Source organism: Pipra filicauda, unplaced genomic scaffold (genome assembly GCF_003945595.2).
Source record: "Pipra filicauda isolate LSUMZ 115617 unplaced genomic scaffold, ASM394559v2 scaffold230_size2164044_pilon, whole genome shotgun sequence".
Classification (NCBI taxonomy): Eukaryota; Metazoa; Chordata; class Aves; order Passeriformes; family Pipridae; genus Pipra; species Pipra filicauda.
This window is the reverse complement of record NW_024104344.1, coordinates 171,299-197,442: the sequence shown is the minus strand read 5'-3', so window position 1 is coordinate 197,442 and position 26,144 is coordinate 171,299. Positions and strand designations below refer to the sequence as shown.

The window sequence follows — 26,144 nt, the reverse complement described above, 5'->3', positions numbered from 1 at the left end:
TAACCCAGAGCTTTGCATTCCCATGTATGGGCCATTCACTTGAGAGTTGTGTTCAATGATCCTTGTGAGTCCCTTTCAACTCAGAATATTCTGTGATTCTGTGTCCCATGTCTGTGTGTGATTGGTGGCCACTGCATGGAGTGCAGCCCTGTCCAGACATCGTTGGCAGAGAGTCATTCAGTAAACCCTCACAGTGAGAGGCTATTACCAACCTTCTCTCCCTCCTGCTTTCTCCCTCTGGCTCTGCCCCCAAATCCATTTGCTATTACCAGGGCTGTTCTTGTCCCTGCAGCAAAATCAGCATGATGCACTTGAACACTTCCCAGGACCAGGGCAGCTTCTTGTAAACTGCAGTGTTTAAGCTATGGTGTAAGCACCAATGTGGGTGAGGAGCGAGTGCCCCACACCCCTCTGTTGGTTCTGTGAAGGTGCAGGTAACCACTAGCTGGAGTTGGATAGCAGGAAATAACACTTATGTGAACACAGTCTTAAACTAAGTGAATAGGAGGCAAAGCCCTACATATCTCTCAGATTTAAGCTTAAGGTGCTTTACAAGCTCCTAGGAAGCAAATTTCATGGTGCTGTTGGCAAGTTTTATAGGTAAGTGTTTAATCCTTGTTCTGTTAATAAGACAACTAATGCACAGAGAGCGTGATCTTCCCCTCAGTTTTACAATGTACCATCAACCATGCAAAATGTTTCCAGACCAGAATGGCAGGGTCTTGTCTGCACCTCTGGGCACGACACACATACAGCAGAACACCTGGTGTGGGATAACGGAAGCCAGACAGATGCAGAGCCTCCAGGGATCGCAGAAATTCTTGCTGATTTTGTTTGGCATGGGGTGCATTCAGGAGTGATCTGCCTAGGGCCACAGCTCAGTGGCACCTCTATCTGAAAGCCATGGCCTGAACTCTGGTCTCTGAGCCCTCCCTGCTCCTGTGCTTGGGCCGGGCTCTGCTTCCCTTGGCACAAACAAGGGAGCTCTACGGGCTCCATCAATTTCCTAAGAACCAAAAAAGTTAATGCTAGAAGTGCTCTTTTTTGAAACATTAGTACTTGACAGCTCCTGCCAAGTATTAGCAGGGCAGCAAAATCTCTCTACATAAATTGTGTTGTAATTAGCATGATTTGTTTAATGTCACCTTGTCTGGCTGTCTGAGAAACTGTCTCATAATGTAAAAGCACCACGCTTTTCAGTTGAGAGAGTGGACTCTGACTGCACTAAGACATTTTTATTTCTCTCAATTTTTTACAATGGCCTTTTCAAGTCATTCAGACTGGTCAGTTTAAGCCAAGTCAGGCAAGAATTCCCAGATGAGGAAAATAAGACATAATAACAACAAGCATCAAAATTTCTTAATAGAGGTAATATGCTAATAATTGATGGATGCTGTATTTGGTATGAAGGGCAACACAGTAAAAACATCCTGATAGCCCAAAAATACTTTGTACATATGCAAAAAAGCTGTTTTGAGGGGAAGCAATAGAAAGGGTGGGAGGAGAAAGTAGTTTTCTTGCTGGAAAGGGGTGTTCGGGGCTGGTGTCTTCTATGCTGGTCTCCCTGAGCTGCACACCCATGTCTGAAGGGCCAACACAAGTGAGTGATGGCAATTTTTCCACCAGGTGGCAACAAGGAGAGTAATAGGAAAGCAGTTGAGGGGCGCTGGCAAGACTGGAGAGGAACTGGGTAGCAGCACTGTGGCATCCCAGTGGACTCCAACACATTAAAAAAGCCCCAGCTTGAATGTGGTTCCATTGACCAGAGCACAGAAAAAGCTCATGACAGACAGAGGAGGAAAAGTGGTCAGGTCTTACCCTTGGGTGCAGGAACCTGATAAAATGACTTATCTTCCTCATCCCGTGAACGTCACCAGCAACCCAAGAAACAGAAAGATAAAAAAATGATTGTGGGGCCTTTTCAAGCATGAGAAATGTTTGGGGATGAGAAAGATGCAGAAGGAGCGCTAGATGCCCAGCTCAACAGCAGCATTTTTCAACTTTAATGTTCCTTCCAAGTATTTTGCTTTTATTCCAACTAATTGAACAAATGTCTTAAAATTCACAACACAAACTGAATTTGATTAAATCTAACTTGGTTCATATGATAAAGCACTGCAGTTAGAATGCAGCTAGAAAAATACATTATGCCAGGACAAATAAGTATGGTTAACTTCAATAAGAACCGAGGTAAATTGCTTTTTGCGTGAGATGTGCAATTTTACCTCAGTACAGCTTTAATCAAAGTAAAATATTATAGGGCAAGGGAAAAAAAAAGCCCTCACAATGTAATGTTTTGTCTAACAACAACTCAGGAAAACTTCAGGTTTAAATTGCTAAATAATGCCAGGACTGTACATTATCTGTTCTCAGTTACTATGTAAACAATTAAGTTAAGGCAATATCTGGCTATGAACTAATTTATATTTATAACAGAGCAAAAAAAGCCACAGATGGGAATGCAAGCTGTCCATCAGAAGTTTGTCTGCTACCAAAACTTTCACTGAAAGGGGAAGAATAAAAATAAATGCAGGTATTTAAATGGAATTTGCATTCCCACTTATGCCGGTGTTTTTGCAGCCAAATGAAACAGAATGTAAATTAAATATAGCTAGTGAATGGGATAGAAAGTATAAACCTTGCATTTGTGAGAAGGAATGTTGCTCTTTGCTCCTCAGTAGTCCATAGCTGATGTTCTGTTACCCACACTGGGTGCTTCAAATTCCCACTTATGGCCCATTGCAGCCTATCTTCTTTTTGGGGAGGACCTGCTCTTTTTTGAGAGGACTAACACTGCTATGCTGCTGCCATTCTCTGCTTTGATTATATGGATGCCTGCTTGTGGCAGATCAGGATCACCTGCAATCCCTTTCTCGCAGGGCCGTAGCTGGAGTTGTGCCTCCATTTAGGACAGAGAAGGAGGCTGGGGTTGCTCTGACACACCACAGCACAATCCAGATGCTGGGAAAAAGCTCAATCTTTGGTTGCATCTGGGACTGCCATCCCTGTGGCCAGGGTGGGAAGGCACTGACAAGCAGCTTCCAATAGAGCCTCAGAAGGGTTTCACACTCCCATATTTCTGTGTGCCACAGGAATGTATTGCCTAACTTGTAGTTGTGGGAGACACAGAATCTACAGGCTGACCATATCAGAAGTGGGTGACACAGAAGAAATGGGTTTCTTTGTTCACTGCAAGAGTCCTTTGCCTCCAGCACACCCTCTCTTTGCAGGTTTCCCCCTCAGCTTTCCAGCTGGGCACTGCAACCAGCCAGTGTAACTGCAGAAGAGGAAACAACACTGGAGGGTAGGAGTCATCAAACCTTGTGCTGGTGAATCATCAAGCTGCAGGCTTCTGAGACCAAAAAAAACCCCACCTACACATCTGTCTGACATGGATAGAATGGAGGGAAGTTTTCTGACAGTTCGTAATCTGTGTTTTGCTGCCCATAAGCTGCATGGCTGAATAGAGAGAGAAGAACCCACTGCAGGCCTGAACCTGAGCAGCAGCTGTGTGGGAACAAGGGGTGCTTTCTGCCTTTGTCACAGCAGTCAATGTAACCCCCTGGTCCCCATCCCTCAGTTCAACAGAGAAAGGGCACGGGAGATGTGTTTCAGCTAGCAATTCTGAGAGGGTCCGCATGGAGGGTAGCAACTTGAAGAGCCACCAGAAATGCCTCAAGAGAACTAGTAAGGCAGTTCTTCACCACACTGTCAGCTGGAGTAAGAATAAACTAAAGCAAATGTGTAAAGCCTAGATTAAAGTTAAATGTTTGATAGAGGCAAGATAATGATTCATTAGATAGAAGACAATCTTGACAGTTTAGCACTAAGGACTGCATGCAGTCATTTCTCAGAGAGATAAAGGATTTGTTGTCTCTCCATTCAGCATGCTTTTTATTGACCATCCCACCAAAACCATCTTCATCTGGATTTTATGTGAGGACTTTAGCTTCTGGGAGGCAAGACAAGGAGAGACATGACAACCTCCACTGTTGCACAGAAACTAATTCTGGGATTATGGAAAGGTGACATGTGCTCTCAGGCATCCTTCACACTCAACACTGAGCTGGAGGGAGACCTTTGCATGGTACCCTAACTTTGAGCACCTAACTTTAACCCTGAGCTATAAGGCTGGTTTGGCTGTGGAGTGGGGGAGAGGTGGAGAAAGACAGGCACCTCCTTCCAGTGGGGTTTCACAAGAGATAGAGCAGGGTCCTGTGTTAGGTCACTTGGCCAATCAGAAACTCCAGAATGGGAATCAGGATTCCTTCTGGGAATGTAGAGGACGTGGAGGTGTGAACAAGCTAGTGCCTGCCAGTGCACAGAGAGGTCCTCATGAGCTGATGTAAACCAGGGTTTTCAGCCTTGCCAACAGACTAGTGAATCTCCTTTCTGGCTGACCCTAGAAAGAAAATGGGACCAAGCAGCCTCTTTGCAGAGGTCGGTGAACAACTCCAGTTACCTCTTACTGTCCCCCAAAGCTGTGAGGACCCTGGAAGTCAAACCCACTAAAGGGGTGACCTGAGATGAGACCACAGCCTACCTGAGAAGATAGGAGAGCACCGAAGGGAATTACAGCCAATTTCTGCTTTGGAGAAGGCTCTCTCCCTCCTTTGGGATGGACCTAGTGTATCTTCATATGACCACATGCCTCCTAATTTCACAGGGAGCTCTGGATCAGTTGTCAGCAGGAAAACAGGCTGGTAAAGGCTGAGAACCAACTAGTTTTCCCTGCCTTCCTTCTTTCTCTGTGCCCTCATCCCTGGCACATTGCGAAGCACAGCTCCTGCCTCCTCATACCAGAAGGTCAGTAGGGAGGGGAGACAGGAGCTGCAGGAAAAGCAGGGTCTTCTGGTGCTCTTGGGGCACAGACTGAGCGCATCCAACTGACTATGGCCCCCTGGGCATGGTCTCTGCTAGCCTTACCTGGTCAGTACCTTATCTTGAGCTAGGAATGCCTCCCATGCCAAGGAAGGTGTTTTCACACAAGGACTTGGACTTGTGCTTTAACAGCCCACCTTGCTTCTACTATTTTTGCAGACTGTCTAAAGGAGTGAAGCATGTTCATCTGACTCCAGCTGAAATTCAGCAAATCTCACTAGTCTTCAGAAAATGTGTCTTTGTGCCTACAGGACAATTTTTAATCTGCCACATCCAATGATCCAGGTACTGTTCAGGTCAGACCAGGAGGTCTTGAGGGCAGAGACAGATGTTCTGTTCTGTGTGGGACCTCCTCCTCCTCAGATGCCTTCCTTCAACAAAGGATCTACCATCTCTGTCTCTTGGATCTCTTGGGGATCAACCAAACTTTTCTGCTCCATGTTTTCAGTTGTGATTTATTCATGTACTTCCTATTAGACCCAGAAATAATTTTTTTTCTCTTTCCAGCCCCTCAGTTTTATTAGTGCACAAGTGTGTTTGTTGCACAGAGTCTCACATGTGATGGGATTTAACCAGGAGCATTTCAACCAGCCAGATCAGAAACCACCTCCTCTTGGCTGCACACATATCACTGTCTCAAAGTGCAACACTTCATGTAATTTTGATTCTGACAGTAAAGGCTGCACTGAAATCTCATCTGGGCTTGTTAGTGATATATTGACTTAAAATACCCACTTTAAAGAAGGCTAGGAAAGCAAAGCAAGAAAAACTCAAATCTCCCACTAAAGCCAATCCTTTCTAGGGAGAATGGGCAACTTGTGAAATAGAAGTATTTTCAGTGCCAGGGAGAAAGATACTGTGTATTTCAACAAAGCCCAGATATTTCTGAGTTATGTAGTCTTAATAATTCAGGTTTAGTAAGTGTGGTTATTGCCACAGTCTGAAGCCACATTGGAAAAAACTGATCATTCACCTCATGCTGTCTATAACTGGGTCTTTGCTGCGGCCCCCAGACAGTTTAAGCTGTGCTGGCCATAAAACAATTTAGAAGATTTTCCCAGTGCAGGCAGGCTTGAAGAAGAAGCCAGTTTATTGCAAATACATGACATTAAGTTGCTTCCTGGAGCCATTCCTAAATGAATAATGGATAAACAATGTCAGTGACCACCCCTTGCCCTTAACTGAGGCACAAGAAAAGAACACCCGTGGTTGAAGGTTTTGTTCAGCCTGTTGGGAAGCTTCCCAGCAGAAGGAGTCCCAGGCAGAAAGAGGCACCTGCCACTGCTTTATATGGAGATTACTTTCCCCATGACCACTCACTCCCCTATAAATTTCTTCTGCTCTGTGGATTTATACACTAAAAATATGTAATAGGGAAGGAATATAAACTCTCACTTTGTGGTATCGCTGGCTCACATATTGCAGCTCAGCAGTCATGGACAGCATCCAGCATTAACGCTCAAAGGCAGCTGCCATATTTATGACTTCTCCAGCCTCACAAGAGCAAGAAAAGCTGGCAAAGAGTGATTGAAGCACAGCTGAATGAAATGCATAGTATAAAGAGGCCAAAAATAAAATATTTTTTGAGTCTGGATTCCTAAAGTAATGGGGTTTATGCAATACAGCTTGTCTGGGCGAGGATGTGTGTGTGGCAGGTGCTCTTTCCACAAGCCCCACACCATATTTTGATCTTACTGAGCTGCTGCCAATGACTTTTGACAGGGGGAATCAGCAGTCTTGGAGGCAATTCAGTTTGCATGTGATGGATGGAAACAGATGCTTATGCCTCATAGGTAGAAAGGCTAATAAACTCATTATTAGGCATCAGACTATTAAGAGAAGGTAGACGTTTTTGAAACTGCACACACTTATTCTGCAGCCCACAGAAGATCCCCTCCATGGCTTAAACTGGCTGAAAAATATCTCTGTGTATGTTTCAAATGCATTTGCCAGCTTCTTCAGAAAAAAACCCCATATATTTCTGATGTGCAGCTCACCTGGGAAGGGTTGGCTACACTCACAGAGTCTTTTTCTGGTACCCTCTGTTTCTCTAAAATTATGTGCGGATGCAGATGCTGCTCCACGGGGGCAAGGCTGCCATCACCCAGCCCAGGCTTTGCTGAGGGCACAGTGTGCACTGCTGCTTGTGAATTATACTGCTGCATGTGCAATGTGAAGTGGGCACTTGAATTTATAGTATCTATTCAGACTTCTTGGTAAGCAGAGAAAGGGAACATTGTCATATATGGAAGGTAGGCAAATGGCATTGGGAAGGCTTTCCAAGGTGTGCTCTGCCACATAGTGAATGATTTTTATATTTCACAGACCTGTAACTGGCCAAATTGGGCTTGAGGAGGAGGGATAAGTTCAAAAATCTACAGTCAGAGACCAGTTTTGCAATACATTTGGATACATATCCAAATGCCACTGCTTCCATTAAGAAGACTCCCAAAATATCCTGATTTCCACAGTAGGTAAAGAAATCATAATAATGAATGCAATTACATCAAAGACAGCCCATTACCTGTGCTTATAACTAATGTGATCATGGTGCAGCAGTGATGAGTGGATATTCACTGCTTCTTATTGCTAACAATAGCAGTACTCAGGTTTTTGCACCCACATTTATAATATAGTAAGAGGGGAGAAATTTCATAGCAGTGGCTAATATCAAATGCCTCCATCCAGAGAAGGCTGTGAGCACACTGATGTTCAGAGGTGAAAAAGCACCAACAGCTTTCATTTCATCATTTTTAAAATCAGATCACTTGCTCGGGTGCTGCTGTGATTGATAATGCCAGTGCTTGCTTCAGAAATGTCCGTGCTCACACCTCTGTGAAGAATATCCAGAAGAGTAGTCCAAGACTAGGAAGGAAGTTCTGGCCTACACTGCGTCTGAATGAAATGGAGCTCACACTGTGGTAGTGATTATTTCGGGTCTGTGGAATTGAAGAAAGCTCTCTCTCGCCACATATGGTATCAGCTTTCACTCAAACCTCTCCCAAATGGTAAAAACTTCTTACTTGATTGCAACCACTAAAGCAGGATTAAATATATGACCAATTTGTAAGTTGAGATCCCTTTGACTCTGAAGAGAGCCTGAAGCAATGATTCAAAACTATGTGAACTTTCAACTTCAGCTCACTCGGGGCTGTGGGCTCTTCAGTTGTAAGCTGTGTTTTTCCAAGCTTTTTTTTTTTCTTTCTTTTGCTTTTGCTACGAGGTTCGTTATTTTGCAGACAACGGATCTTTCTGCCCTGCAGGGATTTATTTATCACTGCTGACCCTCTGCATCTTCTCCACATGGAAGAACTAATTGGATGTACTTTCTGCACATGACCAAAGTAGGGAAACTCAGAGCTGTAGGCCAGGGAACTGAGCTGTCTAGAGGGTAGGGAAGCACCTGATGCCTAGGAAAAATGTCAGAGTCTTACAACAATATCTTTCCTTTCTTCCCATAGAGGAACCGGGACATACTGAACTGAACTCACCAGACTGCCTATGAAGGTCTGTGAAGCCTTCAGGGAGCAGTGAAAAACAACTACCGAGATAATCCCTGACAAAAACCAGCCCAGGGGCATTAGATGTCTGTGAATATACAAAACAATATGTATTATATGGGATACTAAGAGTTCAGGACATTTCTTAAAATTGCAGTGCAATTACCACAAAATTACAGTGGCATTTTTACACTGTCAGGACCTCCATGTACTACCCTGTGGCTGGTGTATATGATTGGGCAGGAACAACTGCTGCTTTTCAGCCTAGAAAAGAAAAAAAAAGGCATTTATTTAATATATTTCATGTATTTCCAGATAGGGTTGTATTTATTATAATTAAATGTTGCAAAATGCCGTGTTGTAATCTTAAACATTTTTCTATTTCTTTATTCCTAAAGACACCAGAATCCTGACATTATTGTATTTGGGAAAAGTGATGGGATCGCCAAGACTTTATGCTGTAAGTCTTTAGGAGTTTAGTAGATTTATTATTTTCCTTCAAACGAATACCTTCTTATCATTGTCAACCTTCCACTGCTTATCCCCACCTCCAACTCCTTAGATCCAAGCCTAAAAAAAGAAGCTCTTTGGAGCTTGATGCTTTGCTTGTATCTGTGTTAGAGAAACTGTGCTATTCTGGAAACACTCAGGCTTCTCCAAACAGTTCTCCCAGGGGTAACATCATGCATGGTTTTCATCTCAGCCATAAGAACTTTCACTGGTCTCCTATCAAGCACCACCAGCCAAACCCCAAGTACTGGCAAGGCCTAAAAAATGTGTGTGTATGTGAGTACGTGCACATGGATGTATGCACATAGGATCATTTATTCTCATGAAAGAGAGGTTTAATGGCCAGTTTCGAAACCACCCCAGCACCATTGCAGCAGACTCATCCTGCAGGCTTGCTCTGACATACAGCACTGACACGGACTTGCAGATCTGACCCAACCACCACTGGGAGGTTTACTGATGGGATATGTTTTTTGCTCTGGACAAGCCATCACCTCTGTCTGTCCCTGCAGTGGAGGCAGAGGAGGGTTCTACATGCCCGTATGATGGCCTGTGCCTCAGGAAAGCCCCTGCCTAGGCTGTGCCAGCTTAGGTTTGCATGAAGGCAGCTTTGTACAGGGAGGGGACTGCACTACACCGGAATATCACCCCCACACTTGTGCTGATCAGCAGCAGCACAGTTTCTTACGCAGACTGAGTTGTACGTTTCTCTTCAAGAAATATTTTATCAACCTTGACTGGAATAAAAGCACTGACACACGGGGAAAACTGTCTGCTATTATTTTACAGTTATAAAGAACACGAATCTGCATGATGAACCAAATTCCTATTGCAAAGATTATTTGTTACATGAAACAGCTAAAACAGCAGAAAGAAGCCATTCCTGGAATTCACAAGGAAAAAGATTTTTCTTTACAGCAGCAAAGCAGCACCATTGTCCCACTCAGCATATTAACACTCACAGTAAAAGATGGCAGTTGCAAAAATGTGGGGGAGTACAATTAAATCAGTATTTCTTAAATAGTTCTGGAGTGTGCAAGCTGATATTTTGGAATAATAATGGAGAACGCACCATGTTCTGAGCTGTCAGAGTTTCTGAGGGGGCAGATTCAAAGGTCTTGTGTCACTTAATACCTCCAAATCTCCAGATGAATGGAACAGGAGCAAACAAGACAGGGTGTTGTGTAGCACTAAACCTGCATTAGATGGGAAAACTGTTGTTTAAACATGTCTTAAAATGGCTTTTGGTGGTCTCTTTGCAAACACGTGTTTCTTCTTCCCAAGACCCCCCACGGTAGCGTTATCTCAGGAATGTCCTGGGAAGGTGTCCTGAGGTGTTTCCCATTGGACCTTGTTAACCCCTTCCTGTGATTGGGTGTTCCTGTAAGCCCCTTGAGACTTCTAATTAGTTAACCTGTGATTCTCCCTAACCCTATAAATGTAACATCCCCAACAATAAACGCTCTCTTGCCTCCTCTCCACGCCGGTGTGCTGTCTCTGTGCCTGCCATGGAGCCACGTGGGTGCTGGGAGGAGGGGAGGGCACCTCTCCCCTCCAGGCTCAGGGCCAGAAACCCCTGAAGAAACCCCTGGAGTTCCCTTTCCCCATCCCTCAAGACGTCGGAATGGTTCTTCAGATGGAGATGGAACTAGAACTGGGCTCCCCCACGTCGTGGGTGGGGAAAGGGATCCAGAGTGTTGTATTTGCATGTTGGATGAGTAATGTTTTGTTTTCTTTTTTTCTTTTTTTAAGCAAATCCATAATTTAAATGCTGCTGTGATTGAAAACTAAAATTGCACAGTATCATACACAGATCTCCTACAGATAGTATGAGTTCGTGCATATGTGTGTGCATGTGTTTGTGCTGCAATTTAAAATATAACATTACCCCAAACTAAAAACATTTAGGAAACTCCTTTGAGAGAAAGTCTTCACCTCCAAAAGGGGATCCATGGTAATGAAAATCAATGTGGCAGCCAGAAATAGCATTTAAACCTTTACCAGAAAGATATGGCACATCAAAGAAGTTAAATCAATCTTCCATCCTTCCATCCCAAATATAACGCCTGCAAGACAAGCATCCCTTTCTCTGTGCTGACAACTACGCAGTTGTTACTTGTCCCCATCAGTGTACACTGCATGCTGTCTTTGCCACCACCCTCTCTCTCCATCTCCAGACATCTGATCTGCAGTCAATGATCTGGATTAACAGGAGCAGTTTTGCATGGGCAGTGACACTGTGAAAATACAGTGAAACCAAAGAAATGTGGACCTTTACCTTGTGGGCAGCCACAGACGCTGGGATTTCAGTTTGCAGCATGGCTGAGACTAAACTTGGTATCATAACAAAGTTTGGGTCTAAATAAAAGCTGCCTTAAACCCCCAGGAGATTTGCTGCTTCTACGTGATGACAGTTGTTAGAGAGTAGCTCTCCTACAGAAACAACCATACCAAATATAGCGTGCTGGAGTAAATGCAAGAGGCAATGCTGGAAGAACACAAAAAATGTTTTGCTTTCTCTCTGAATGCAACGCTATTTCTGTGAGAGGTCAAATAGATGCCATATCTTAAAGGAATTTGGGTATTTGTCCCTCTAGCTCTGTGATTCCCTCAGTTATTAATACAACACAGCCATTTTCAGAAGCTCCTGGTCTTTCCTGAGGCTGTGCTTTGGGTTGAGAAACTCCTCCATGTACCAGCCCCAGAGAAGCTGGTGAGCAACATTCTCTCCCAGATGACTGCCAGCTGCATTGAACGTAGGCCACCAGGATGCCCTAATTGTGTCACCTTTTCTACTGGTCTGCTGTTGATCGGTTTCACAGATAGTCTTGATTCAGCCATGATTCATGCAGGCAGAAGATGCAATTGGGAGAGGAAGCAGCCAAACACAGTAATACGGACATTTGCCTGCTTTACCACAATGGTGTATTTTCACAGAATGATAGAATGTCTGGGGTTGGAAGGGACTTTAAAGATCCTCTGCTTCCCACCTCCCTGCCATGGACAGGGACACCTTCCACCAGACCATTTTCTGTCAACTTCTCTGCTGTCCCTTTCCTCCAGCTCTGCTCAGAATGGCACATGGATTCCTCATGCAGCTGCTGTGACCCACAGGAACTTTGCAAGCCTGTAAGACAGAAAAATAGTGACCTTGCCTGGAAACTTAGGTACACCGAAGCCAAAGGGAAAGCTCTTCCAGTCCGTAGAATGCCTGGATTTTTACCTGTGGATTTTAACCTTTGTGTTCAAAGCACAGCAGGCAGCAGTGCTCGTAAAGGAGCTTATAGGAAGATTCATTCTTTGGCCTTTTTTTCCACACAAGTTTTCTTCTGTGCATCTTTTTTTTTTTTTTTTTTAAATTTTTAAAAAATTTTTAAATTTTTTTTCTCATTTGGAGTTCTTCTAACTTCAGCACACAAAGCAGAATGCAGCAAAACCCCTTGTATGTCAGTACAAAACTGTAGCAAGAAATGGTTTTGATTGAAGCTGAGCCAGCTTTCACCAGCCTTGATCCATAACCCTTTCCGCTCCCCTGAGAAGCAACCTTGCTGGAAAATGCTGCAAGCAGACGAGTCTGGTGTGGCTCTGTGGCAAGCCAGAATAAAACACAGTCACACTGCTAAGTGCTGCTCTGGGCTGTGAGAGGGATAAGAGACAGAAACTGAGCAATACATTCCTTAATGACCCTTGCTGTAACATGCCCTATGGGTGCCAAAGGTGGACTTGCCTAAATAAAAGTGAGTGTTTGGACTGCTACAAAATGGGAGATGTCATAGGGGATGGCTGGGCCATCTGTGACCGCCAGTGTGGCGGAGCTTGCCTGATGCTTGAAACATCATCAACAATCTCAGCTATAAGCTCCCACCATTTCATTTTAAAATTAAAGTAATTTTATGAGTAATAGGAGCACATTCATGCTTGGAAACAGTAGAGCACTTAGAATCCTTTTCTATTTCAGCACTAGAAAAAAGAAAGGGACAAAGGGCCAGGAAATATTGTTTCTTGGCTGAACCCTTATAGACTGAGTTTTGGTCCAGAGTGGGGTTTTTTTGCATGACTCAGTGGTAAGTTTCTGAACAAAGAACTTTATGATACAGAGGCAATACTGTAAAAAGCATTTAACTCTAGATATGCTGGAGGAAGTTTTGAAAACTTCTGCTATCTTCTCAGAGCAGTGCTTGCAAACAGATTGAAACCTTCCTTGGGGATTTCTGTAACAAAGTGGGTAAAAATTTAAGTGCTTTGTAATCTCTATGAGAAGAGATAGTATCAGGTAGAGTAGATAATTTGAAATACTTAGAGCAATGATGCTTTTGAAAGCCTTACTTCATTCTTGGAAAAACTAGTTAGTAGTAAAATTACCTTCCAAAAGCTTCTCTGCATACTCTCCTAATGAACTTCTGATTTACATGCAGGTTTTAGATATGACTTGTCTCTTCTAATGTAATTTTCTTCCTTTTATTCAAGGCAGATTTCTGTTTTAGGGGGAAGTATTATGTAGTGTAGATAGCTGCTGTGGAGGAATTATTACAAATACCTCATTTGTAAAGCTTTTGTTCTTCCACTCTGAAACCCCACATCTCACTTCTCCAAGGAGGAGAGGATATTGTGTTTGACTTATGACAAAGCCTAAAGCATTCTTAGGATTAACTGCAACTAACCACTAAAACATGCCTTCTCATTTTGGGACTGTTGTGACTCTTCAACATAGGAAAAGTGCTTCCTACTTCAAAATCTATTTCAGTTCTATTTTTTTTTTCTCTCCCCAAAGGCTAGGTCTGGGCCTGTGCCTTCCTCATCAGCATGCCTATTAATGTCAAGACTGAGGACATGAGAAGGCTGGGGTGACCAGCGCACAGCAGTGAAAAAGATGCCAGTACAAGGATCAAGACTAAAAGTGATCAGACTTCAGACAGAGAAGGAATAGGAAAATTGCTGAGGTCTCCACACAGGTGTCTGATAACAGTCCCACCAAGGTGGAAGTCAAACTGTCTCACAACTCGGCCTCTTCTCCCTAGTGCCTGTGGAGGCAGCTTCCAGCATGACACATCCCATCTTTGCCTCTCCAAGTAAGACTGGGATATCAGTATGAGAATTGGGCAAATTTTTACTTCTTTTGATGTATAGTAACTGCTGTATCTATGATAGGATATATTTATGTAATTTATTGAAGGATAATGCTGAAGAAAGGGATGTCAGATGCTGTGCTGGTATTTAGAAAACTGACCACTAATCTAGAGATTTCCAAAAAGCCACTCTGAGTTACAGCACGAATAGAAATTGTCTCAAAAAGTAAGTGAAATAAACTTGTACTTCAGGGCATAAACAAGCTTTATGAAAGGTTGGGATAGGAATAATATCCCCTTCTGACACATTACTTTATAATTGCAGAGTATGGGACTGCTGGCATCGTTCTCTGAAGGGTCTAGTGCTGGTACTTCTAGACACTAGGTAAGTAATTTTTTACATTTATAGATTCTTCAACTTCTTTCAATGGAAATATAAGTTTTCAAGGACATTTTACACAGGTCAATTACTATGTAGAGACAAAGAACTTCATTTCCTCAATTACATTTCATGATCGCATAAGGGGTAGTTCACAGATGCCCGGGGACTGATGAACCTCATGATGAAAACCACAAGATAACTCAGACCAAGAATCAGATTCTGTCTGACAGTTTTCTAATACCTGATGTCTTTAAAGCAATGCTTGATTTTTATTTTTTCTAATTGCAGAAGACATGCTTCAGTTCAGCCAGAAAATATGAACTTGAGGGAAGAACTTAAAAGTCTGTGGCAAGTTTATAAGGACCGATGTACCATTTGATTGTAATTGTTTAATTCTAGACTGAAAATCAATGAATATACAAAATTTCATATTTCTAAGAAAACAAAGACATAAATCTACAGCCATGTTGGCAAATGATGTGCAGATATCTCCTTGGGGAATCTGCAAAGAAGGCCCACACTTGTGGGAAGGGTGTTCCCAGGATTATGTCACCTACATGTATCATGAAGGAATTTTCTCCTTGGCTGCTCAGATGAGGATTTTTAACAGTTGCCTCCCATTTACTCCATAACATTTCATTGCTGAGTAACTCATACTTCTTCACACTGTTTTAGTTTGATGGCATGTACAAGTAATGAGGAGGCCTTTCTTTCCTAGAGGAAATTAAGAAAATAATTAATTCTTTCACTCAGCAACTCAACTGAATTCAATTCAGGTTCATTCTTTTAGGAAAGGTATTTAGCTAATTCTGTCAAATTAAAATATGAAAGGAAAAATGTCATGCTTCCTCCACTGAGAATTTTATTTTGCAGAGGGAGAAACTAGCATAAAGCCTTAGAAGGCTCAAGTCATATCTGTAATTTCTGCATATTACTAAACACTAGCATACACATATATACATGGCACAAAATCTCAGCAATGCACTTTTCATGTTGATTTGGCTTTTTGGTTTCACTTGTGAGATTTTTTTTTCCTTATATTTACTTTAATGTGTATTTGCCAGATGCATTATATGCATTATATGCATCTGTGTAATAACAGGACAGGAATGTCAGCTGCACTCCATCCCTTAAGAGAGAGAGAAAAAATATTATCTGGAAATATCTATGGCACAGGGCCCTGCTGGCAGCTGCTGATCTCATTCCTATCCCTCACATGGGGTTGTTAACACAAAGACACATCAGGGAATGGCCGAGTATTGGAAAGGCCATGACCAAAGTGAATATTGATTCTCTTTTTCCTTGGTGTGACTGGCTGCGTAGAAAACACTGATCACCAGTGCAGCCTTGAGAGAAGGTTGAATGAATTCATGGAAGAGAAACTCCCCTGAGAGCTACTGAATACACAGAAAACCAGTCTGGCTCAGGATGTGTCTGGGCTGCTAAAGGCCGTAAAGCACTTGGAGGAGAGGGGAGATGCTGCTTGCACTTCTCTGATCTCATGCTCCTCGTTCCAAAATCAGCTTTTGGGCATTTGCATTAGCTGCTCTTGTTTCGTTATGCTTTTATTTACTGTTTGGAAGGAGACGAGGACTGGAAGCTGTCAAGGACGCTGGCTGCAGGCACTGAGAGACCTCTCTTTCCTGAAGGCTGGCTGCAGCACAGAATTGACAGGCCCTGCAGCTGCCCAATAAGCATGTTTCATATCCAGAACGAATTTTCCAGATTGCCTAAATGAGTTGAAACTGCAGGTTCCGTTGGCCAAGATCAAGTGACTTGCACATATTGGGAAACTACTTCCAGTTAACTTTCTCTCTCTTTGTCTTTCTACCTGTGTTTGAGCATTTTCAATTATGCAGAAATGTATCATTAAGCTCCACTTCTTTATGTTTAAGCAGGCAAGGAACAGGGATCTCTCAAACTTTGAGAGAACTGCAGAATACTTTGAAATATTTTAATGTGAACCCCTCTTTCTCTGATAGAAAAACACATATTTCCTTGTTAATTCTGAGTCACGTTAACTGGTACTGGTAAGTTTGTAGTCGCAAGCACAGCACACTAGATGGATAGACTGCAACAAAATGAGTTACGTGTTGCATTTAGAAGCAAATATCACCTTTAAAAAATTTACCTGTCTGCCAAGACTTGGCTAAATGAGAAAGTTCATCTCAGTACACAGAGCAGTTCCTCCCCGCCTGACTCTCCTCGGGCTGCTGGGAATGCCTGGCATGTCAGGTAACACATGCTGAGCAACAGTCAAAAAGCCCTTCATTTCTTGTAAAAGTGAAACAAGTTCCTTATTGAAAAAAAGCTATTTCCAGAGGTATTACAGCTGCAGATGATGCTGTAGGCTTGCTTCTCAGCCATCAGGCAGAGCCCAGGAGCCTGCCAGGAAACAGCTTTAAACAGTTTCAGTAGGTAACATGTATAACAGGGACTGCTCAGTCCCAAAGAGAGAGGTCCAGCTGCCTTGTGCCAGAGCGTCCTACCTTTCTTTGCACCTTCATTACCCAAACAACACACACTAACAGCCAACATTAATATGAAACAAGCAATAATAAAATATTCCTATTTAATTGTTCACAGTCTGCTAAATGTGGAGGGGCCCTGGGACATCCTGTGCTGGTTTGACCTCCAGTTCTCTCCTAACTCATCTGCAGCTTTGCTGTTTCATGCTGGGAGATCTTTCAGTTTTGGCTTTGCCTTGCCTACTACATCTGCAGTGTAGGTGCTGTTCTCTCCTAGTGTGCCCAGTGGTTGCCCCTCCTGAGGAAGAGTGATGATTTTTTGAGGCTGTGGTGATCTGGTGTGACGGGTGGCTGTCTGACCTCTCAGATAGGAGGTCTCAACTAGATAGCAGAGTCTCCTGTCTGTTCAAGAGCTTACAAGCTAAATGTCTTCACAACCTTCTCCCCTTGGGCTTGAGGGTGGCATCAGGTGCTAGGGCTCTTTCACACTACAAGGTTTGTAACATCTGGCCAATGTCATGGATTATAACAATAAATGACACCACTTATAACAAACATCTCCAGGATTTTTCCAGACTTTTCAATGGTTTCCAGACTTCCTGTCCCCTGTATCTGTCTACAGTTCTCTAGAAATGACAATAGATATGATTTTGACATTTGAACTGAAAGTGGAGAGGCTATAGAAGGGTCAGACAGATGTGTATGATCTCACTTCCCTCTTTGTGTCATGGGACTTTGTGCATAACTGGCAATTACAGATATACCCCTGAAACTCACACCAAGCTTCTGACTTGTTGTCGCACACTACTTTATGCAGCATATCATGTCCAACATGACTATAACGTCTTCTGACTTACTCAGATCCAGCTCTGTCTCCTGCTTTTTTAAAATTCTCTCCCAGGAATTTCTCTTAGGCAGACTTCTTTTTTCATTATTCAGGCTCAAATCTGATTTCACCACTGTTTTGCTCCACATCAAAACCTCCAACCTCACTCCCGTTACACGTAAGGCTTCCAAAAGCCTAGAAAGCTGCTCCAAGGCAGCTGGTCTCGGTGGAGCTGGGGCAATGAGCTGGGGTGGCTGTACACGTTTCTGTTATTAAAAGCAAACCAATCTGTCCAGTTTGCTTGGCTTTTTTTGTAGTTGTTGGTTTTTTTTTTTATTCCCATGTGTCAGGTCTATCTCCCTGCCAGTTCACTGCTTTCCCTGTCTGACAGTATTTGCTGTGGGCACTCATGCTTGGCCAAAGGATATGCTCTGTGACTTCGCTCAGGCAAGGCTGTCTACCACATGTTCAGCGTATGTTGAATAAACAATGTCAGATCTTTGCTGGAGCTACTGGGTCGCTACTTAAAAAAATACTGGGAGTTAGCACAGGCACATCCCACAGCGCCCATTGTGGGAAGTAGGTTACAGTGGTTGCTGGAGCCTCCCTTCTTGGCTGTCCATGTTTTGCAAACAGACATCTGTGTGGTACTCCACACAGCGTGCCCTGCTCACTTTATTGCCAGAGACATTGCTGGGCAGTACCCTCTCCTCACCTGAGAGCTTTGGAGTCCCAGTGACATGTGTTATAGTTGTCTGAGCACTCATCAGTGACTTCTTTGTGATGCTGGCTAATCTCTCCAGGGCTGGATCTGTTTCTCTTAATAATATTCTTTGCACGCTGGAATCCTGCAAGCAACCCTTGTTTTTAATTAGGAGCTCCATAATGTCTCCGATGATAGCATAGTGTCAGAGATCTTACATCTGAAACATAAGGCTCTATTGCCCCTTATTTTTATTCTCAGTTTTGAGCACAATTACTGAGTCCCTTTACAGTCTTATTCTGTCCAGGTCAAGTCTTCAAATAACTTTCTCGATGGTTCAATTGTTCCAAGTATTATTTTGAAAATAATAAGTGGCTCTCTTGTGTCACTTCTTGTCCTCCTTGCTCAGTGAGACAGTAAAAAGTTTTACTTCCAAGTTTTCCCACTGTCTTTCATGACCAACTCCATGTATCAATTCTATGTTCACATGGACACCTCAGACTGGCTTTTTGACCTCTCAGTGATACAAGGCCCTTATGGCAGTTTGCCTGCTTCATTTCCAGGCTGTCTTTCTTTGCCTGGACAACAGGGCATTAGTCAGCAGGGCTGATGCTGCAGTGGTGTGTGTACTGCACTGGCTGATGACATAAGCTCTGTCCCACCTCTTAGAAAGGGACAGTTTATCTCCAGCTGCAGGTCACCCCCTTGCTGTGTGCTCCCTGATGTCCCTCTAAATGCTTCCTACATAGAACCTGTGCCTCACCCTCCCTGCTCTAGAACTGAGAATATAGAAATACTTGAATAAAAGAACTCAAAATAATTTCTGCTGTCCTTTATGGAGTAGCACTGCTACTGGTGTTAATAAGAGAGAAGTCCTGTTAGAGCCTGTAGCAAACATCCCTCAGGTAACTGTGGCAAATGAGGAAGCATTTAAAGGTGGGCTATGTCCTAATATCATGTTTCATATATTTGATGTTATTGCTCTGAAAGACTGAATGAGGGAGCACACTACGAATTGAAGTGCTTATGGAAATTAAAGCCATGTTTAAATGAATTTAAAATTTTTAATGCAAAATTCAGCAGTTAGAAATTTTGCATCAACTTCTACTTAATTAAAATTAATAAGGTTTCAAAGAGTTTTAGTTGGGATAGATGAGGAAAGAATTTGGTCTTAAATGTGTAATTAAAATACAATTATATTGGAAGGAAGTCATTACCGAGGTTGTACCTCAAAAGCATACCTAATGGGCTATCAGGAGAAAAGGTTTATGCGTTTGGTACACTAGCTATATAAGATATAAAAGGATGTAGTCACTGAGAGAAAGAGATATTAGCAAGATCATTTAGGTAGATAGTAACAGCTCTTTTATGGTCAAATCTCTCTGACTGTATTCAGCAACGAATCTGCTTCATCTTAGTTTGGGATGTACAAGCACCCCTGCAAGTTTTTCTTCTGACACATTTAGTTGTTTCCCAGCCCTCTCAAGGGGCTGTGAGAGAGGGAAGCATTGTTCAACCATGTCAGACATCTCTGGATGATGGAAACATTAGCACTAAAATAGCTCTGTTGTCTGATTTTGGGAGCCTCTTGACAAAGGCACACTCAAAGTGAAGGGCCTAATCTAACCCTTGTTGAAACCATGGGGGGAGCTTTCCTCTTGGTACCTGCACCAGTCTGCATGGAGCCCTGAGCACGGCACCACAATTGTGGTGTCGGAGTTATGCACAACCCTACACTTGCAGGTTTTGTTTTTACTTTATTCTTCTGGCACACCTATGAAAAATGATTTAATAAATGTGACATTCCACAACATGCACGAAACAGACAGATTTGGGAGTTAAAGTTGAAGTGTGAGCATTAAAACTGAAGCCACTTTGTGCTCTGTGGAGACAGAACAATCCATCATTCATTTGACTGTTTTTGTTTTTTTTGGCTTTTTTTTTTTCCTTTTTTTTTTTTAATGTGATAAGTTTTGGTTTCAAAGTCAGCGGTGAGGTTTCTCTTGACTGTACTGGGGTTTGGATTAGGTTCTTGGAAATAAATGTATTATCTGTTATAATAAATCATATGGGTAGTCAAAGATGGAAAGTTCACAGTCCCATTCAGATCAGCTCCTTTTCAAATGTTCTGAGTCATGGATTGAGTTGAATGGTCTGGACCACCTGGATGTAACCTTGAATTCAAATCACATCAAGAGGATTTTCTTGTAAGCTTTTGATTTAACCTTGTTTCTTCACATAAATTTCTAAATTTTTTAACTGTGATTTTTACAAGTACAGTGAGTTTTATACAAGAAATGTGGGAGAGGAAATGTGCATCCCTGAGCTGTGCAGTGTCCCCTTTGATACAGTACAAAATCTAGAGTAAGTAGCCTGATGTTTTAATGAACAGATATATGTTCCTGGCAAGGAAGTGAACTTAACACTTAGTGAGATGCACTCTGCTGAACTGGTGACATTCAGTTCATAATCAAACTTTTATTGTTAAAGAGAAACTGCAGTCAGACCCTTTGTAAAATAAAATTCTGTGACAGTAATTTCTCTTCTACCCTTAGCTTCCCTGTGATAATGCTTGTTACATGGATAAGAAACATATAGAGCTTGACCTAACCTTTCTCACAACAAAAGCAGATGTCTTCAGTAATACTCAACAAGGATGTTTTCAAGCATCCTTTTTTCATTTTTAATGCAATACTGAAGATGTGTGATTGTCAGTGTTGTAGTACTTCATCATGTAAAATGGTTTCTGCATCAGAGCTCCTGAAGAAGCCTGAGAAGGGGTGTTTCATGTACAATATTAGCAGCACTTTCAACAAGGCAGGACTGAGTGAAGACAGTCTTCTGTGGCCATAATAGCATAAGTGCATCCTTCCCTTCAGTAGTTTCTTTCTTTTCCCCCAGGGTCTTGTGGTAGCTCACACCTGGAAAAGCAGCCTCTATATCTTCCTCAAGCTAATTAAAATATAGATTCAAGCACATGAGCAATATTGCTAAAGTGTCCATTTGTTAAGTTGTCAGTCTCTGAAGATTTTCACGTTTCAGTCATGATTGAGGTAAGTGGCAGCGGAGTTCTCAGCCATGGAAACCACATCTGGATAAATTACACCTCTCAAAATTGCAAAACTCTTAAGGATTGACCTGGGGTGGCACTAACTACCAGGATCAAATAAATGTAGTGAAAAAGTGCTCCCAATCACAGAGGTCACTGAAAAGCCACACAATTTTGGCTTATGCTGAGTTTTGCCTTTTTGTACCCATAGGAAATATTTTTTTAATGCTTTGAGAGGGGGTGGTGAAATTTAGCAGAGAAACTAATGGCCTGAGGTACACAGCTGAGACAGGCAAGGCCCATCGCTTATGTCGGCACAGTATCGATGTGAGCACAGTGTGAGTGTGACTTACCCCCTGCAAGCCACAGCTCCTCTCCATGTGCAGTCACTGGTGGGGCAGGGCAGGTGCAGTCAAACAGAAAGCATTATGGCTGAACCCCCTCAGGAGCAGACAGAGGCGGGATGGAGGCCACTCAAGCCTTTTCACTTGTATTTTGAACCAAGTTCAGAGCAGTATGGTTTAGTTGATATGGTGGTGTTTGGACTTGATGATCTTGGAGGTCTTTTCCAACCTTAATGATTCTATGAATCTATGAATATAGGTATTCACTGGCTGACATCTATGCCATTCAACTTACAGGGTTGTTCAGCTCCTTTGGATTTATATGTTGTATCCTGTACACAGTTTAAAAGATATATCTTCTGTCTAGGATTTCAATTTGCAAGCTAGAATGTGTAACTAGAATGCATGAGGGGGCTTATGTCCAAGAATATCAGGATTTGCCATCAGTTTTGCATAGGGATAAGGCCTACTTCCTTTCTTTTTTTCTGGAACTCATTAAAGGCAAAACACAAATCTGTGCATTTTAAAGCAGCTCTATGAAATTGCATGGCCATATAATTGCAATCTATTAGACTAAAAATTATATCTAAAATTAGAGATAAAAATCACAAAACTTTACCAGTCCTGAATTTAAGGCTTACATTTCTGTGAATTTCTAGGAAAATATTTAAGAATCAATTTAAATGCTAATGAACTGGTTTGCCATAAAATACATAATAGTAATTTTCAATAGCTGCTTCAGAGCCATAGTCTTTCCTTTGTTGGGCTTCACTTGTGACATTAAATTTACACGTATTGCTGTGTATCGCAGACCGAGGAGCTTCCCTGAAACCCTGAAGAAACCAAGTCGTCAAAAACTGAAATTGTTCATGTGCACTTTGAAAATCTGATTGTAGAGCCAGACACAAACTTGTGGAATCCTGAAGAACAGTTAAAGGCAGGAGTACTTGTCTCTTCCTACCCTATACCTGGTGACTAGCTGTGGTCTCCAGCTTTGCCTATGGGATGTCCCCTATAGTTCAGAGACCTCAAAACAGTCTTACTCAGATCCTTCTGCCAGCTTTTTGCAGGCTCTTTAGTTTGCACTTCCCGCTCTGGGTGGTTGTGGGGTTACAGCCCATTAGAGGTTATTTCCATTTAAATCGGGACCAGCTACAGTTATTGCCCCTGAAAAGCATGGTCTCTGTGACCTCTATCACACCATCTAGGGCTGGGCTGCAGACCATGTGACAGAGGTGAATGATGAGGTGGCTCCTTTACTCTGCACACACCCAGTGACCTTGTTAAACTTCTGATGTAAGGGCCTGGGAATAGCACTTTCCCACACATTTTCTGAAGCAGTCATAAGCAGTGCTGTACAAGCAAATGTCCCTGGGTCTGGCCATCTGCACAAACCTGGAGCATTTGCTCCATTCAGCCAGTCACTACCAACTCATTCCTGAGCTGATGAAATCTGGTTTGCCACGAGGTTGTGTCTTGTAGCCAGGCTTTCTGGTGTCAGGAGACAATTTGGTGTAGATTTCTGGCTGTTTGCTATCTGGCTTCCATCTCTGTTCAATTTGCAGGCATATCCATTGGTTACATTTATCCTAGAAAACTAAGCTGTGGCCATAGGTATATAGTCATCTCTTCAGCACAATGATGATGGTGACCCCTTGCCCCATTTTGGCCTGTGCTGACCAGCACTCTCCCAGCAGATCCTGGACATGATACAACAGAAAAGCCCAGGATCATTCCAAATACACAGTGTGGGGAAAAAGTAGTTGGATCACATGGACAAGAACTGTTCTGTGCCAGGGAAAAACTCCAGACATATTTAATTCATTGCTATATTTGTAGCTTTTGAAGCCACTTCCATTTGATCAAATTTGTTTGGAAACTGCCTAGCAAATCCCAGGGTCATTTGGGAAAGCTGGTACAGAGGAAAAAAGGGAGTGAAAAAGCAAATAAACACATTTACCAGTAGCTTTTTTTGCTAAATAGCTGGGCTGAAAAAAAAAAAAAAAGGAGAAGAAAGCTTCCCTCCTGGTACTTGTGGATTGGGTCAAAATAGAGGAATCATAGGCAACCACAAGCATGTTCATGATCTGTAAAACATGTATGCAAGGCAAGGAAAGATCCTGGAATGACAAGTTGGAGGAGAGTGAGAAAGTTGCTCCAGTGGAGCTGTTGATGGAGGAAGGTTGTTAATGGTGTGTCCCCACATAGCAGGGGACACTCACCAAGAATCCTGAAATGCCTTTGGGCTTTCTGTCAGAAGAGGAAACATGATTTTACAATGCAGTCCATCCTGAACAAGGATGGAGGGAGAGGACAAAGACTCAAACCCCTGTTAACGTGGTGGGAATGTAACCTGTAAGACAGAGAAGATAGCACAGTTCTGGAGAACCAGACAAGCCCAGGAGCTGTGCAGTGCACAGTGCCATCTTGTTTGTACTGTATTTCTAATGAAGTTGTACCCAAGACAGCTGTGTCCTGGATGTGGCTTCCCTGTGCCAGGTGTCAAGCACCCCAAAACAACAGAGAAACCTGGTCCCTGCCAGCAGACACTCACACCAGAGAGCAGAGACACCTTCACTCCCCTGCTGCAGGCAGATGGAGGAATGGGGCACCATGTGTGTCACCTCTTCAGTGTCTCAGTATGCTCAATAGCCTTGGATGGGACTAAGGTGTGGGGACATCTGCCGGCATCACTTCTGAAAAATTGAAGATTCATTTACATACTGTTGATTTTTCATCATATTGATTGTTAGTGAGTAAGAAATTTAAATATTAAGGGACAGCTTCAGAGTTAAACAGGCAGAAACCGTAGTCCTTTTTCATTAAGAAAACATCTGGGGGCTTTTTTGCCCTCCTGAACAGGGTTTGAAAAGATAAGTTATCCTCATAAACTCTTATAAACACCCACAGGACAATTTTGCTTTGAAGTATCAATATGACAGGGCAAAAGCAGAACAATTTGATACTAATGATTTTAGTCACCATCCTAATGCTTCATGTTTTAAAGATCATTCTACAATAAAGACATCATGATTTTACAGTCACATTAGAATAATAAACTGTAACACTTACCGAGTACTTTTTCTCCAAGACATGAAATAAAATGGAGCAAGAAGTGTTTTTCTCATTTTAGAGTTAGAGAAACTGAGGCCCAAAGATGTGAACTTCTCATAGCACAGTCTGGGAGAACCTCACCTGCCTCCTAGTTCCAGGGCTGCCCTTTGGGTCATACTATCCCTCACCTGCTAGTCCAGACAAGATGACTGATGACAACTCTCTGCAGGAAAGAGCAGATGCATATTGATGTTCTCACTCCCTCCTTTGTAACTTCAGGCGCTTCACCAAGACATCTCAAATAGCAGTGTTGAACCTGTCATTAGGGAAGAAAAATAAAAACAGAAAGAAAAAGTGTCAAGATCCATTCACAATAGACAAGGTGAATACAATTCACCAGACCTGCTGATAATCTCTGGAGGGCGGCGGGGTGGCCACAGTCACCTTTCCCCATCATTTTTGCTGGCACATTCTCTGTCCTTTCGTCTGCATGAGAGAAGCAGTAGTGTCATCCCCAGCCTGGGTGACTGCATCTCACCTGGTCCTACAACAGGCTCCGTCACTGGCCTTTACAGTCACCAACAGGTGGGGAACACACAGACGTGCAGCTGGTATCGAACGGCCCTTCGAGTGCAGGGACTGCAAAGGCAGGAGGCCGACGATAGTCAGACTTCTAACTGAGATTCACCAGCCTCCAACCTGGGCTCGATTCATTATTCATCTGGAAATTTTCCTCTGTAACTTTCTTCTTTTCTTTTGTTATCACCCACTAAGCAAAGGTATTTATTTCCCTCCCATCGGTGTCTCTGCTAATATGTTGCTCTCAGATTGTGACAGAAGAGAAAGAAATGGTTACAAACCAGGTCCCAGAGCAGTCATCAATATTTACAGGAGTCTGACGATGACTTATTTTAGACCATCTACATTTAACCACAGAAATGCAAATGAGGTGCTGTTTGCATTGTGAGCAGTAAGGATGAGATATTCTTACATGGGACTCCACAAGTAGAGATTTGTTCTTCTTCTAGAAATATTTCCTTTTGGTGCTGTCTTGGCATCTCACTGCAACATACAGTCAGGAAGTCAGTTAGGAAAGGCAATACAAAAGACAGAGTGGATTTCCTAGCTTAGAAACAGGTGTACATAGCTTAAAATTTTGGCAGAGAAAAGAGAGGAAAAACTCTTTGCAGCAGGCGTTCACCATCAGAGCCTCTGCTGCGCTCTTTCACAGCAGTTGCCCAGTGAGTGCTGAGCTGATTTAAAAGATTGATTCAGATAAAATATTTAAGGATTGACATGATTAAGTATGCAGGGGTTGATATGAACATTTCGCTCTCCATCGTTCTCCTCCAAAACATGAT

General features: G+C 42.7%; 1 long non-coding RNA gene across 3 annotated transcripts in view; it reads left to right on the top strand.

Annotated features, from left to right (window-relative positions):
- The window catches only part of LOC113982694, a 100,643-nt gene that overhangs the window by 59,461 nt on the left and 15,038 nt on the right, over positions 1 to 26,144 (top strand). For all 3 annotated transcript variants that reach the window (XR_005563633.1, XR_003538847.2, XR_003538848.2), the window contains exons 3-4: positions 13,663 to 13,960; positions 14,283 to 14,342. This is a non-coding gene — a long non-coding RNA (uncharacterized LOC113982694). The remainder of the gene's footprint in view (positions 1 to 13,662; positions 13,961 to 14,282; positions 14,343 to 26,144) is intronic.